Source organism: Lissotriton vulgaris, chromosome 3_1, assembly GCF_964263255.1.
Source record: "Lissotriton vulgaris chromosome 3_1, aLisVul1.2, whole genome shotgun sequence".
Taxonomy (NCBI): Eukaryota; Metazoa; Chordata; class Amphibia; order Caudata; family Salamandridae; genus Lissotriton; species Lissotriton vulgaris.
The window spans coordinates 1,368,839,622-1,368,855,811 of NC_141689.1; the positions used below are offsets into that span (position 1 = coordinate 1,368,839,622).

A 16,190-nucleotide genomic window follows, 5' to 3' on the forward strand; every position below is an offset into this window, starting at 1 on the left:
ACGACGTGTCTGCACCAGCAAGTGTCCTGTCATTATTCTGCAGTAAGAAGCTTCATTACAATGGCGACGAGGTCGGGAGGATGACCTAAGGAGGCACACCATTCGAAAAAAAAAAACAAAAAAAACACCAGGACAAGAGAAGGACCACGGCTGGGAACCAGACATCTGAAGCACCTACAAAAGTGGCCTGTAAGTACACCCCACAGACCAGAAATCACCAGAGAGCGCGGCAGAGCCCACAGTCATGCGAGGGGAGCTATAACTGAGCAAAGTGGAAGAAATACAGGGTGAGCAAAGGGAGGACCACCCGGGACACCCCACGACACAGCACGACCAAGGGCAGGAGCACTGGCGACCGATGGGAAGAGCGAAGGGGCAGACACAGAGACCCCCCCAACTGAAAACAGAGAAGATAGAGGAAAACAGTGCACCGGGCAGCCCCAGAAGTCACAGTGGTACCCCGCCCACGGAAAAGCGTGAAAGAATGTGTGCTCAAGCAGCGTCAGCGACGGCCCCCGTACAATTTTTGCCCAAGCCAGGAGAACCACTGATGAGGTGGGAAGATTGGAGAGACTATATTGACAACTTCATCGAAGTGCTAGAAGATGAAAATGAAGAAAAGTTCTCAAGTAAGAGGAAGAGGCGAATATTATTACACAACCTAGGCCCGGAGGGGCTCAGGATCTTCTAGACTCTAATACCCAAACAACGGGGGAGCACAGATGACGATGTATACGCCCACGCAATAGAAGAACTAAACGAACACTACAAACCGGCGGTCTGTGTTTCGATTGACAGGCATAACTTCCAGCAAAGAAAACAACAACCTGGAGAATCAGTGGAAGAGTACGTGGTGGCGTTAAAGAAGTTGGCATCAACGTTTAGATACGATACATTCCAAGACGAATTCATCAAGGATCAAATCGTAATGCACACCACGAGCACCGCAGTGCAAGACAAGCTGTGGGCCAGCGGCGATGCCACGTTACAAGAAGTGATGATAATCGTCAAAAGAGCTGAACTGGCGCGAAGATGCGCAGAGGCGGCAAAAAGAGAGGCTGCAACAACGCCGGTGGTGAACAGGATAGAAGACGAAGAACCCCGCAGGGACAACAGAAGCAAGGGGCCCACATCGAAAGGACCGAATAGGTGGCAAGGGAATCCAGGGCCACCGGGAAAGCAAACTGGGACAACAAAAAGACCTGCTACAGATGCGGAAGTTGGACACATGAGGCCCATGACAGGAAGTCCCCGGCGTTTTGCGCCAAATGTATGTATTGTGGAATCATAGGGCACTATGAGAAAGTATGCCGCAGGAAGTCCTCCAGAACTATGGTTAAATACATCGACCATGGACAAGAGGACAAGGAAGGGAGTGACCACGAAGACGAGGACACGGTACTCTGCATCTACGACCAACGGTACTACGACCACGGTACTCTGCATCTACGACCAAGACAAAAGGTCGACCAAACCAGTACTGGACATGACGATCGGAGGAGTGCCGATAAATATAGTGGCGGACACTGGATCACCCTACACCATTGTACAGAGAACGGTGTGGAATGAAACCTTCAGCCCACACTTGGGCCCAGACTTGGAGAAATTAGGCATAAGGCCGGTCACATACAACGGAGACCGCATACCCATGTTAGGATTCTGACCGTTAAGGTTTGAATTCAGAGGGCGCAGTGCCTACTGCAAACTGTACATTTCTAAAAAAGGACCATCGGTGCTAGGCTGGCTAGACCAAGGGGACCTGGGCATCAAACTAGACCACGGTGGAAAAGAACAGATCCTCCTCACTGAACCGGAAGAATGGCCGAACATGGACAAATGGACGAAGGAGTACCCCAAGGTGTTTGGAGGCACGGTGGGGAGGCTAGAGAAGTTTGCACACAAAATTGTCCTCAAGGAAGGCGCCATACCGGTGACCCACAAGGTGAGAAACATACCTCTCGCAGTGAGAGAGGCAGTACAAGAAGAATTGCAAGAATTGGAGGAAAGGGGAATCATCGAACCGATCACGTGTGCAGAGTGGCTGGCACCATTGGTGGTAGTCATGAAACCCAGTGGAAAGGTCAGACTATGTGTGGACCTACGCGAATTGAATAAGAACATTGTGGTAGAAAGGTTTTCCCTACCAAGGATCGAGGAGATGCTAGCCAAGACGAGAGGGATCAAGTGGTACTCTACCATCGACCTAACCTCAGCGTACCATCAAATCGCATTGCACCCGGAGAGCAGGAGGTTAACTTCATTCATTACCCCCTTCGGGTGCTACCAGTTCCGCCGCATGCCGTTTGGACTGGCATCGGCGGCAGCGGTGTTCCAGAAATTAATGCACCAACTGTTTAAAGACATGGATGGCATCCAGTATTTCCAGGATGACATCCTTGTGATGGGCCGCGACTGAATTGACCATGATGCAAAATTGACCAAAGTGTTGAGAGTATTAGAAGGCAAGGGCCTCACAGCGGAGTGGGAAAAGTGCCGCCTGGGCATGGAATCAGTGACCTACCTAGGGCACGAAATCGGAGTGCAAGGGATCACCCCCAAGGCGGAAAACGTGAAGGCGATCAACGAGGCACCACCACCCACCAGTAAGGAGGACGTCAGTTCCCTCTTAGGAATGGCCGAATACTATAGTAAATTTGTGCAACATTTCGCAACAAAGACCCACCACATGAGGAAGTTAACGAGAGAGAGCTCAGTGTTTTGCTGGACGGAAGAAGCACAAAAGGAATTCGAGAGGGTAAAGGAAGACGTGGTGAGAGCCATACCCCTGCAAGGATATGATCCTCATGGAAGGACTGTGCTCACAACGGACGCCAGCGACAAAGGCTTGGGCGCGGTGTTAATGCAAGACTGGGGACAAGGGGTGATGGACACACTAAGCTTTGCTTCTCGCACCTTGAGTGACACAGAAAAGAAATACAGCATCATCGAAAAGGAGATGCTCGCAGTAGTTTTATTTTATTTATTTATTTGAGATTTTTATTGCGCAACAATTACCCGTGGGTGTCTCGGCGCATGTGGTTAATCAGATAAGGACCAGATACACACCGGCTTACTGGTCGAATAGCCATGTTTTAAGGAGCTTACGGAAACCTACCAAGTTGGGGGCGGTTTTAATGATGAGAGGGATGGTGTTCCATAGCTTGGGTGTAGCTACCATGAAGCGCCTATCTCCCCAGGTCACTGTTTTAGTTCGAGGGACTGGGAGCATGCATGTATTTGCAGATCTGAGCTGTCTTTTTGGGGTGTACAGTTTAAAGGCCTCTCTCAGAAACCTGGGTCCTGTATTATGTATGGCTTTGTAGGCAATACATAATGCCTTAAATTTGATGCGGTTTTCCACTTTTAGCCAGTGAAGCTGTCGAATTGCTGTGGTTGTCGGATGGCGTCGGGGGATACCAAGCAGAATTCTGGCTGCCGCATTCTGTATAGACTGAAGTTTCATTAGGACTTGTTTTTGAGTATTCAGAAAGAGGGCATTCCCATAGTCCATCTTCGAGAATACCAGAGTTGTAATGAGGGTTTTCCCTGCTGATACTGGGAGATAGGGCATGAGTTTCCTTATTTTCTTCAGGACATAAAAGGCAGATGATACTACCTTGTTTACATGATGATTGAAAACCAGTTTACTGTCAAAGATGACTCCCAGGTTTCTGACCTTGGTAACTGGAACAGGCGGGGGACCCATCTGGCTGGGCCACCATATGGGTGACCATTCCGGGGATAGGCTGCCAAAGGTCATGACCTCGGTCTTATCTGAATTAAGTTTCAGACAATTTGTTGACATCCAAGCGCAAACGACCAGCATTGCTTCTTGAAATTTTGCTGCCACAACTGGACCATCTTTGTGCACTGCCAGGACTAGTTGGGTGTCGTCTGCGTAAGACGTCAGACGCAACCCATGAGTTTTTATTACCCTCGCTAAGTCCGCTACATAGATATTAAACAGCGTCGGACTTAGCGAGGAGCCCTGGGGGACCCCACATGGGATTGCGAAGACAGGAGAGTAAAAATTGCCCAACCTCACTGTCTGCGTGCGATTGTTCAAAAAAGATGAAATAAGGTCTCTTGCCACGTCGACAATCCCTAGGGCTGTGACACGGTCGATCAAGATTGCATGATCGACCGTGTCGAAGGCCGCGGACAGGTCCAAAAGTATAAGGACTGCTGCTCCTCCTTGGTCCATGATGGATCTAATTTCATCAGATGCTTTTATAAGTGCAGTCTCAGTCCCGTGGCCCTTTCTGAACCCAAACTGAGTATCGTCTAAAAGATTATGAGAGTCGACGAACTCAGAGAGTTGATGGTTCATTAAAGCTTCACAGACTTTTGCCGGGAAAGGAAGACCCGCAATTGGTCTGTAATTGGCCGAGACTGCAGGGTCCAAAGATGGTTTTTTTAGCAGAGGTTTTATAACCGCATTCTTCCAGCCATCTGGATATATGCCAGTTTGGAACATGGCATTGCATATATCCGTGAGAGGGGAAGAAATTGCCTCATTTATGGCGTTCATCACCATCGGGGGACAGGGGTCAAGCGGGGAGCCTGCCTTGGTGGTGGTAGTGTGGGCAATGACCAGATTCAGACAATTCCTGTGGGGTACGCGATTTCAGCTAAAGACAGATCATAAACCCTTGGTGAAGGTATTCACCTCTAGTGGGCACGCGAGTGCCACCCCCAGGATCTCAAAAATGACATTGAAGCTGCTAGAATTTAGATATGACGTGGAGTACATTCCAGGCAATCGAAACAAAGTCGCAGACTATCTAAGTAGGGCGGCGGCCATGGAACCTGGAGGAGAAGAATCAACAAGGGGGGAAGAGATGGTGGCCCTGACAGATGACCAGGAGAAAGTCATCAGCAACCAAGAGTGGAAGGAAGCCTACAGTGAAGACCAAACGATGAAAGAGGTGAAGAATTTCATAGTACAGGGATGGCCGGAGAAGAAACACACCAGTGACACCCTCAGAATGTACTATGAGGTCAGAGAAGAGTTGTCGATAGACGACCAAGGAGTGTTTGTGTTCAGGGGAGACAAGGTGATTCCCCCAGCTGGCATAATCCCCAAACTACTGGCCTTACTCCACGAAGGCCACTTAGGGATAGGCAAGATGAAATTGTGGAGTAAAGAAGGGTACTTGTGGCCAGGCATGGACTTACGAGCAGAACGACATGTCAGAGATTGCCCACTGTGCCAAGGAGCAGACAAAACTCTTAAGCCTTTGTGCCCGGCGCTAGGGAGATTTGACCCCCCACAGAATCCGTGGGAGGAGTTGTCCATAGACATTTTGGGCCCAATCTTAGATGGACAAGGAGTCCAAAAGTATGTGTGCGTCCTCATCGACAGATACTCTAAATGGCCTGAAATGAAGGTGGAAGAAGTAATGGACACAGAGACCATTTTGAAGTTTTTGAGTGACACGTTTGTGAGAGAGGGCATTCCTAAATTCATCCTGAGCGACAACGGCCCCCAGTTTACCTCAGATAAGTTTACCAACTTCATGGAGAGAAATGGTATTCTCTCCAAGCACACGTCGATCTATCACCCGGCAGGAAATGGACTAGTAGAACGGTTTAACCGTGTGGTGATGGGATCTGTGCAAGCGGCGATATCCCAGAACAAAGACTGGGAGGGAGAGATATGGCAAATGGTATGGGCATACAGGATCACCCCCACTGGGACCGGGTATAGTCCTTTCCAATTCTTGAGAGGACGTGATCCCTTCACGAAGGACAATCGAGTGTGGAAGGAGAAAACCAGAATGAGTAAGTGGTCCCCTGCGGTGGTTCAAGCGAACTTAGAGAAGGCACAAGCTGTATATGCCAAGCACTACAATAGACGAAGGAATGTGAAGGATACCGGACCAGAAGAAGGCGAATGGGTGCGAGTTAAGTTGGCGACGATGCAAAGAAAGGGGGAGAGCAAATACAGCAAACCCTTGCAAGTTAAGAAGGTATATGACAGAGCGGCCTTGTTGAGTGATGGAAATGTGTAGTCTCAGGACCGCATGGCGAGATGCAACAAGGTGCTGCAGTGGAGCCAAGGGGGTCAAGACCTGGAAATGGCTGCGGAGCCTGAGACAGGAGATAAACAAATCGACGAGGAAATGGACATGAGAAGCGGAGGTGTCAGTGAGGAGCAAGGTGACGGAGGTAGCCCCGGAGCGGAGCAGGAGATGGACATGGGGAGACAGGCGGAGAGCCCGGCGGCGCTGAGCAACAGAGGAGGCAGCGCAGAGACTCCCGGGAGAGAGGCCATGGCTACTCCGGTAAGACTGACCTGAAGGGGGAGAACTGTGATGAGACCGGCCAGGTTTCAAGACTTTGATATGAGCAGCGGACTGTAAGTTACAAGTTTCCATTGTTTGGAAAAAAGGGAGATATGTAGAGTTGCGCTCTAGCGTATGCACGTCGCGTCACTACGCGACGTGCCGGCGGCCATCTTTAGGATGCGCGCGCACCCAAAGTAAACGGCGCAAGTGTCGGAGCACGGAGGTTGCCGGCTCGGTGCTCTCTAGTGTACTTTATTAATTAAACGACGTGTCTGCACCAGCAAGTGTCCTGTCATTATTCTGCAGTAAGAAGCTTCATTACAGGATTGGCAAATTTAGTTATACTAATTTAATTGACTATATTTGGTTCCCCCTATTTCAGCTACATTTCTAAGAATTTCTTCTCCTTATAAAGGAATTCTACCTAAATTCACTCGTGATTAATATGCATTGGAACATCAAACAGCAGCTTCACCTTTACTCTTTCGCATAGCAAGTCTCTTCCAAGAGATCTTAGGGTTTTTCTTACCTTGTATAATCATGGGGGTGGGGGAGGCAGAGTGAGAATCCTTTCAGTCTCCGTAGGTAACTTTATAATCAGAAGGGGGAAAGGATCACTGGTCCTGCTTAAACCTTGGGCTCACAAGTCAAGGACCTGGTATCTCCCAAACATATATGACTCTCATACACGTGTATATTGATAGTGATGGTCTCTCTTTTGCGGTATATACTGTGTCCCCGCTTTTCTACACGTGCGTGCGTAATCATTGAGTCATTTTTTGTCTTGTGCACCCTCCACCAGGAGGTTTGCCTTGAGGTTTTAAGGCAGTAGTGATCGTGGAAAGTGGGGGGTAGTGGTGTGATTAATAAAAAATCCGGAAGGCCAGACAAGAACACTTTAATAAGTCTGGGTTCAGACTGTAGTTAAAAATTACGGATGCACTTTGCGAATTGATGAGGGATTCTAGTGCATTGCATTGGTATTGTTAAAAAGAGGTCAACATGTTTCAGCCTTTGGTAGTCAGTAGATCTATAGGCTTTCGTCAGGACCAATGGGGATAAGTGAAAAGTGAAAAAATTGTGAGAAGAATAAAGGAATATTGACCTGATTCTTCGCGACTTTAAGGTTTCATTGTACCTGCAAATGTAAAAAACACGCACACAGACAGCGACAAATAGGGAGAAGGGGTATGGAAAAACACATAATTATGTACAATAGTACCTTAATTTTTATATGAGGAACTAGAAAATGGCAATACTTCCCGTCATACTCATTTCGGGCGTCAACTCTTCCATTCTCATGCTTCGTTTCGACTTATATTGAGGTGCCCATAGTTCTGACAATACTGTAGTGAAGTGCTCATAGTTCTAACCCTTTCACTGTGCGTGGTCTATCGTGAAATACGCTAGACAGTGCGGATGTTTTGTGTCACTGCATACATTCTAAGTATTCCAAGGATGTGGTTAATGGGGTTTTAAAGGCGTGCTAATGGTGCCTATGAGGTTTACCACGAGTCGTTGGTTTAGCGTGGTTGCATTCATGCTCAATACGCTGCGCGCGCTCTTTTAAATGCGCATACCTTGTCTTATTTCGGAAATTGCTCCCTCGGGGATTTAGGCTGATCGAGAGAGGCCTTACTGCAAGGTATCAGAAAGGGGGGAGTTATCGAGTGCGCTTTATTTACTTACGGTTTCCCGTTTCTTGAGTGCGTCTAGTTTTTCCCAGTACCTTAGTGCCTTCTTACTCGGTCCTGGCAGCATGTGCTGACTCTGCCTTTCCTCACCCGGAACTACAGGGTGATGCGGTTCCTGGTTGATTTTAACTCCGTGGCGGTGGAAATAGAAGAAATACTTCGGCAGTATGCCGAAGGTCTCTTTTAGAATAGAACCCACCATTATTATTGGTAAATAAAGGAGTGCATAAATTTAAAAAAGGGGGAATTATGTGTATAAAGGAACCGTTGTTTATTTTGTGAGACTCATGAGTTGTTGCGCTTTGAGGTAGAATGCAGAGATTTTGTTAGATGGGTCTTTCCTGAAATACAGTATTGGGCTTGTTTTTGGGATCATTAGTGGAGTACATGGTTTGTGATCACCAAGGATGGGCAGAGATACTTGGCCATTGGGTTACCCTATTTAGGTGGATTGTTGAGAGTTGAAGTCTCAGATCATCTGTTGAGAGATAACCATGGAACAGAATCGTTCAGGCCCAAGGTATCTGTTTTTAACCTGTGAACCCAACGTTGTTCTTTCTCGAACAGTATGTTTTCCGCGTTTCTGTCGATTGTCTCAAGGCTTTCCAGGATCACCCAGTGGAGATCATTGACAGTGTGTTGTTTTTCTTTATAGTGTGATGACATCTTGGTTGTGCTTTTCTGACAGTTCACATTACTCCTGTGTTCACTGAGTCTCTGTTTCGCTTTTCGGCATGTCATCCCAATATATCTCATGTTGCACGGGCACGTGATCATATATACCACGTGGCTGGTGTTACAGTTGGTGTGTCTTTTTAATTTCCATAACATGTTTGGGAGTAGTTGCAATTCTTTTGTTGGCTTTGTAGTGGCACAGGCTACGCAGGAACCACAAGGATAGTGTCCAGTAATTGGAGGATTATTCCAGAGGCCTGGTTGTTGTTTCTTTTTTCTAGGTGGGGGTCTCGTGTGGACCAGCAGATCCTTGATATTGGTGCTCCTTTTGTTGGCAAATCTTGGTTTTGGCCAGGTCAGGGTGTTTGATGTAATAATCTTCCAGTTACGGTTGATTATTTTCTTCACCTGATTTGTTATTGGGCTATACGTTGTTACGCACGTAGTCCTGTCTTCAATCTGTTTTGGGTGACTTTCGAGGAGAGATTCTCTCGGTTGATTTCTGGCTCGTTTCGCACAGGAGTTGATTATTCTTTTTGGGTAGTCTCTGGTTGTTAGTTTCTCACAGAGATCTTTTGCTTGTGTTTTATAGTCATCTATTGAGCTGCAATTTCTTCTCAGCCGTAAGAACTGGCTGTACGGAAGGTTTTCCCTTAGCGGGCGGGGGTGAAAACTGTTGAAGGATAGTAGACTGTTTTTTGCAGTGGGTTTGAAAAACGTTCTTGTTTGTAGGCTGTCTTCCTTGGCAAAAATGGTGCTGTCCAAGAAATCCAGGCTATGTGCATTGGATGTGAATGTGAACTTTAGACATTCGTCCTGATCGTTCAGCCACCTGTGAAAATCTGTTAGTGACGTATTGTCCCCTCTCCAGATTAAAAAAATATCGTCGATATATCTCTTCCAAAAGAGTATATGACGAGAAAAGGGGTTATGCGCGTTGTGTACATAGGTCTGTTCAAAAGTGCTCACATACAGACCTGCTACGCTAGGCGCAAAGGTGCTGCCCATCGATGTTCCATGTTGCTGGAGGTAGAGGGTGTCCTTGTATTGGAAAAAGTTTTCCATAAGGGCCAATCTGCAACATTCCAATACGAAATGTCTTGGGGTCCGGTGTGGCCAGTCAATGTTAAACAAGATGGTTTCAAGAGTCTCTAAAGTTTTCTGTTGCGGAAGGCTTGTATAGAGACTTTCGACGTCCAGTCCTACTAGGAGCATACTATTTTCCGAGTACTTGAAGTTTTGTAGCATATTGATCAAGTCTTGTGTGTCTTTTAGGTAAGTAGGAGTGGCTTGGACCAGTGGTCTAAAGTACTGGTCCGCAAATTGCGATAGTGGCTCTAGAATAGAATTGATCCCTGAGACAATTGGTCTTCCTGGTGGTGGCATCTTGTCTTTGTGCGTTTTGGGCAGAGAGTAAAAGTAGGGCGTGACTGGTGTTCTTGTTATTAGGTAGTCCGCCTCTTTCTTTGATATCCAGTTGTTACATTCTGCTTCCTCAATCATTAATGATATTGTTCTTTGTAGGCGTGCTTTTGGGTCGGTTGTGATCACTTGATAGAATTTAGTGTCTGCCAGTAGGTCCATGCATTGTCTATCATATCCTTCTGTTGTGAGCAGGACAATCCCTCCGCCTTTGTCCGCAGGCTTTATGACTATGTCATGATTGTCTTTTAGTTGTGTCAGAGCAGCTTTTTCTGCTTTTGTTAGATTCTGGAAAGTTCTTTGAGGTTGATGATTCAATTCTTCAACTTCTTTCATGATGGCCTGTTCAAATGTGCTTATTTCAATGGGGATTTGTGAGTTAAGCGGGCAAAAGGTAGATTTTCTTTTTAGAGTTGTATCTCCTTCTTGGGGTTGTTGTTCTCCTTTGAAAAAAGCTTTCAGTTTCAGTGTGCGGCAAAAGTTGGCGAGTTCGCATTTCGTTTTGAAGACGTCTGTTTTTGGGGTTGGCACATACCCTAATCCTTTGTTCAGGACACTGGTCTGGTTCTCTGTGAGTTCTAATCCTGTCAGGTTGACTATTAGATTGTCGGCCCTTGTCCTGTGTTGGCTTTGGTAACGCTCCTGGTTTGGATCTGTCAAGCTTGGTCGGACCAGGTCACTCCTTTTTGTCTTGACCTTCGATTGTTCTGGCCATTCCCTAAAAAAGGACGGCTTTGTTGGTAGTTTTGGGCCCCTTGTGGTGGCATTTGTTGATTCATGGGTACTTGAAAATATGGGTTTGGCCAACCTTGGAACTGGGGATTAAATGGGTGGAATGGTGTTCCTTGCATATTTTCTTGGAAAAAAGGGGGGCGCCAATAGTTGCCTCGGCCTCTTCGTTGTCCTCTTTTATTCCTAAAATTCCCACGGCCTCTGATTGTTGTTTCATCTCCGCTCTGATCTGAGCTATTGTCTGAAGACATACTGGTCGTGTCCGAATTGTCATTGGGTTTGTAGTCTTTGCTACTGTAGGGGTGAATGCGTTCCAAAGAGAATCTTTTCAATTCTTTTGCCAACTTTTGCAATTTAGTCTGCGTTAGGTATTCCTGACTGTCTTTCATTTCTTTATTAATTTCATCAAGACGTGTTTTGTAGATGGTTATATTGATTGTGTTGTTCAATTTTGTTTCCAAGATCTCAATCTTGACCGCGAGTTCGTCCGTGAGTCTGGTTGCCGTTTTTATTATTAATACCAGGTAGTCTCTGGTACATTTCCAGGATATGAAAGACCAATCCTTCCTAAATGCCAGGTCTTTTAAGAAAATCCGTGGTGCATTCATCACCCATAGACCTCTTGGTGCAGCATTGACTCGGAGGTACTCGGTCATTATTATCCCGTGCACTGCTGTTCGTACTTGCTCTTTCTTTAATTCGCTTAACTCGTCCCATTCTGCCGTTGAGGACAGAGTCTGGTTGAGGTCACCTTCTATGAGTAGAGGTGGTCTTGCCAAGATTTCATCATAGTCTTCAGTTGTATAACTGAGTCCCAAACTTCCTGCCATGTTGATATTTTTTGTAGGCAGTACAGTGTCAAAGGCTTTTGTTAGTGCCTATGCGATTGTCTCCCACAGCTGTTCGCTGCTTGACATGTATAATCATGGGGGTGGGGGAGGCAGAGTGAGAATCCTTTCAGTCTCCGTAGGTAACTTTATAATCAGAAGGGGGAAAGGATCACTGGTCCTGCTTAAACCTTGGGCTCACAAGTCAAGGACCTGGTATCTCCCAAACATATATGACTCTCATACACGTGTATATTGATAGTGATGGTCTCTCTTTTGCGGTATATACTGTGTCCCCGCTTTTCTACACGTGCGTGCGTAATCATTGAGTCATTTTTTGTCTTGTGCACCCTCCAGCAGGAGGTTTGCCTTGAGGTTTTAAGGCAGTAGTGATCGTGGAAAGTGGGGGGTAGTGGTGTGATTAATAAAAAATCCGGAAGGCCAGACAAGAACACTTTAATAAGTCTGGGTTCGGACTGTAGTTAAAAATTACGGATGCACTTTGCGAATTGATGAGGGATTCTAGTGCATTGCATTGGTATTGTTAAAAAGAGGTCAACATGTTTCAGCCTTTGGTAGTCAGTAGATCTATAGGCTTTCGTCAGGACCAATGGGGATAAGTGAAAAGTGAAAAAATTGTGAGAAGAATAAAGGAATATTGACCTGATTCTTCGCGACTTTAAGGTTTCATTGTACCTGCAAATGTAAAAAACACGCACACAGACAGCGACAAATAGGGAGAAGGGGTATGGAAAAACACATAATTATGTACAATAGTACCTTAATTTTTATATGAGGAACTAGAAAATGGCAATACTTCCCGTCATACTCATTTAAAAGAGCGCGCGCAGCGTATTGAGCATGAATGCAACCACGCTAAACCAACGACTCGTGGTAAACCTCATAGGCACCATTAGCACGCCTTTAAAACCCCATTAACCACATCCTTGGAATACTTAGAATGTATGCAGTGACACAAAACATCCGCACTGTCTAGCGTATTTCACGATAGACCACGCACAGTGAAATGGTTAGAACTATGAGCACTTCACTACAGTATTGTCAGAACTATGGGCACCTCAATATAAGTCGAAACGAAGCATGAGAATGGAAGAGTTGACGCCCGAAATGAGTATGACGGGAAGTATTGCCATTTTCTAGTTCCTCATATAAAAATTAAGGTACTATTGTACATAATTATGTGTTTTTCCATACCCCTTCTCCCTATTTGTCGCTGTCTGTGTGCGTGTTTTTTACATTTGCAGGTACAATGAAACCTTAAAGTCGCGAAGAATCAGGTCAATATTCCTTTATTCTTCTCACAATTTTTTCACTTTTCACTTATCCCCATTGGTCCTGACGAAAGCCTATAGATCTACCAAAGGCTGAAACATGTTGACCTCTTTTTAACAATACCAATGCAATGCACTAGAATCCCTCATCAATTCGCAAAGTGCATCTGTAATTTTTAACTACAGTCCGAACCCAGACTTATTAAAGTGTTCTTGTCTGGCCTTCCGGATTTTTTATTAATCACACCACTACCCCCCACTTTCCACGATCACTACTGCCCTAAAACCTCAAGGCAAACCTCCTGGTGGAGGGTGCACAAGACAAAAAATGACTCAATGATTACGCACGCATGTGTAGAAAAGCGGGGACACAGTATATACCGCAAAAGAGAGACCATCACTATCAATATACACGTGTATGAGAGTCATATATGTTTGGGAGATACCAGGTCCTTGACTTGTGAGCCCAAGGTTTAAGCAGGACCAGTGATCCTTTTTTCTTACCTTGCCCAGAAAAATATATTTACTTGCCTTTGTAAGGAATCTAATTGCCATTGGCCTTATATAAAGTACAAACAAAGATTGAGGAATAGGTCGACCATGTTTGGTTCCTCCATTAATGTCAAAATATCTGGCGCTAAATTCTGCTTGTAGTAAAACACCAGTTTTCACTTGTTATACAGCAACAGGCCACATTTAGAAAAGAGTATTTTCTTAAAATTTAGTCCAAGCAATGGAATTGCAAGGACTATAAGTGTGGCGTATAGCAACGTGCCTATGTGCTAGGCGGAGCCCGTTAGTGCCTTTAGGAAATAGAGGAAGGCGTCTCTTGAAAGGTCGTGTGTCCCTGTGACAGTGAAGAACCTTCAGTGAAACCCAGGAGTTTTTATTTGGAGCAAGGGTCCAATCAAAGGCGTAGTACTAACATGTTAAAAATTTGAACCTGCACAAACAACAATGGATGGACAGAATGCAGAACAATGTCATACATTCACTCCAGTACAGAGATCTGGGCCTAAATCCATCGTTTTTTTGCACTCCACACTACCCCAGTTCTGTACTGGGGTGAATGTATGACATTGTTCTGCATTCTGTCCATCAACTGTTGTTTTTGAATTTGTCATCCCGAGTGGGACGGGTATGCTCAGACGTGAATCCCATGCTCTCCATACCACTGAAGTCAAGCTATCCTGGCTGAAGACGGCTGATAGCCAGAAACCGGTCCTAGGATGCTTGATTCCTGTCCAGGAAAGACATGGCTTGACAGTTCGGGTTGGACTGTTCCCATGAGGCACAGGGTCAAGGCTGATTTCTTTGCATATGGCCATGTCTGAACTGGGGTGGTGTGGAGTGCAAAAAAACGATGGATTTAGGCCCAGATCTCTGTACTGGGGTGAATGTATGACATTGTTCTGCATTCGGTCCATCAACTGTTGTTTTTGCAATAGTTTGAACATGGCACTCAGGAAACCTAGCTAAGCCATGCAAGGTGTAAATGTAAATGGTAAATCCGTATTTGTAAATCACGAACTACTCACCCTTACATGTCTCAAGGAATGTGTTGGGGGCCGTCGTGGAAATTATGTGAGCGCAGAGCTGCTGAGCTGCTGAGCTGAGCTGCCACCAGAGCCAGGGATCGAACCGTGAACCCAGTGCTCCGAGGTCAGCTGCTCTGGCCGCTGCAGCACACCTCCCCACAGACAGGTGGCATCACTACTAACTCACAGCAAAACTCACGTATGGTGAATGCAATGGATGAATATGTGTAAGGATATGTTCAAGTCACTTTCCAAAAATGCGATGTGCATGCATGGCTAATTGTTGGAATGTATAGAGTAGAGAATGAAAAGTTTGCGAGATGTTTGGATAGCTCAATTTGCAATAATTGCATCAATGCAAAGCCTTCGGTTGGTGCCATTTACTGTACAAAAACACAGCTATTCCCCACAATTTTTTTTCATGAAAAACCAATGCATGTTTATCATTATTATTTCAGTCTTTAAAGTGGAAACCTGCTTAATATAATAACAAACAGTGTAAGCAACAAAGGAACCCGTCGGGTAATCAATGATTTTGTAAAGAACATAGGTCCTAAACTTTTTCAATACAATTATGAGTAATAAACACAGACTTAGATAAGAACTATGTCTCTTTTTGTCCAATGTCCAGCCGGACAAAGGAATATTTAATGCCGGGATTAAATGAAGATTCACAATTGCGTGAGACACGACAAAAATCAAAAACTGGACACAAGCCTGTACCAAGTAAGAAGGAAGACAATACAGGGGAAAGAAATCGACAGGCAAACAGAGTGGAGAAAAAGGTGGCTTACAGTACAATACAATCTTGTGTAAGCATGAACCAACAGTTACTGCAACACATATTATACAATTGAAAAGTGCAGTACTGTTAAAACAGTCGACGTGATGTTTCGATCCCTATCTCCAATAATTAACTGGGATCATCTTCAGGACTACTATGAATACTTTTGCCTGAGTGATTTAGGAAGCCATTTTGTTTGCCAGTTCTGGTGTAAGAGCCTGGCGAAAAATGGGCAGGGAGCGGCTACAATTTGGTGCAGTCCGGTGCCATCGGATCCTCAATGGGGTCTCGGAGTCGGGCGTTGGGAGTCCCGTCCGGGGTAGCGTAATAGCTAGTTGTGTCTTACACCGGAACTGGCCCTCTGCCACTGTGCAAAGGCTGCCTAATTCTTTCATAGAACGCTCCCCAGACGTTTTGCCCCGCTGCCTACCGTCCCACAGAAGCCTCAACTGTCATTCTGTGCAAACAAAATGGCTTCCTAAATCACTCAGGCAAAAGTATTCATAGTAGTCCTGAAGATGATCCCAGTTAATTATTGGAGATAGGGATCGAAACGTCACGTCGACTGTTTTAACAGTACTGCACTTTTCAATTGTATAATATGTGTTGCAGTAACTGTTGGTTCATGCTTACACAAGATTGCATTGTACTGTAAGCCACCTTTTTCTCCACTCTGTTTGCCTGTCAATTTCTTTCCCCTGTATTGTCTTCCTTCTTACTTGGTACAGGCTTGTGCCCAGTTTTTGATTTTTGTCGTGTCTCACGCAATTGTGAATCTTCATTTAATCCCGGCATTAAATATTCCTTTGTCCGGCTGGACATTGGACAAAAAGAGACATAGTTCTTATCGAAGTCTGTGTTTATTACTCATAATTGTATTGAAAAAGTTTAGGACCTATGTTCTTTACAAAATAATATAATAACAAAGGCACAGAG

At 45.4% G+C, this 16,190-nt stretch overlaps 1 protein-coding gene across 1 annotated transcript in view; it reads left to right on the forward strand.

The window, feature by feature from the left end:
* Positions 1 to 16,190, forward strand: part of LOC147727913 (coiled-coil domain-containing protein 17-like) — a 751,707-nt gene that overhangs the window by 504,060 nt on the left and 231,457 nt on the right. The window lies entirely within an intron of this gene.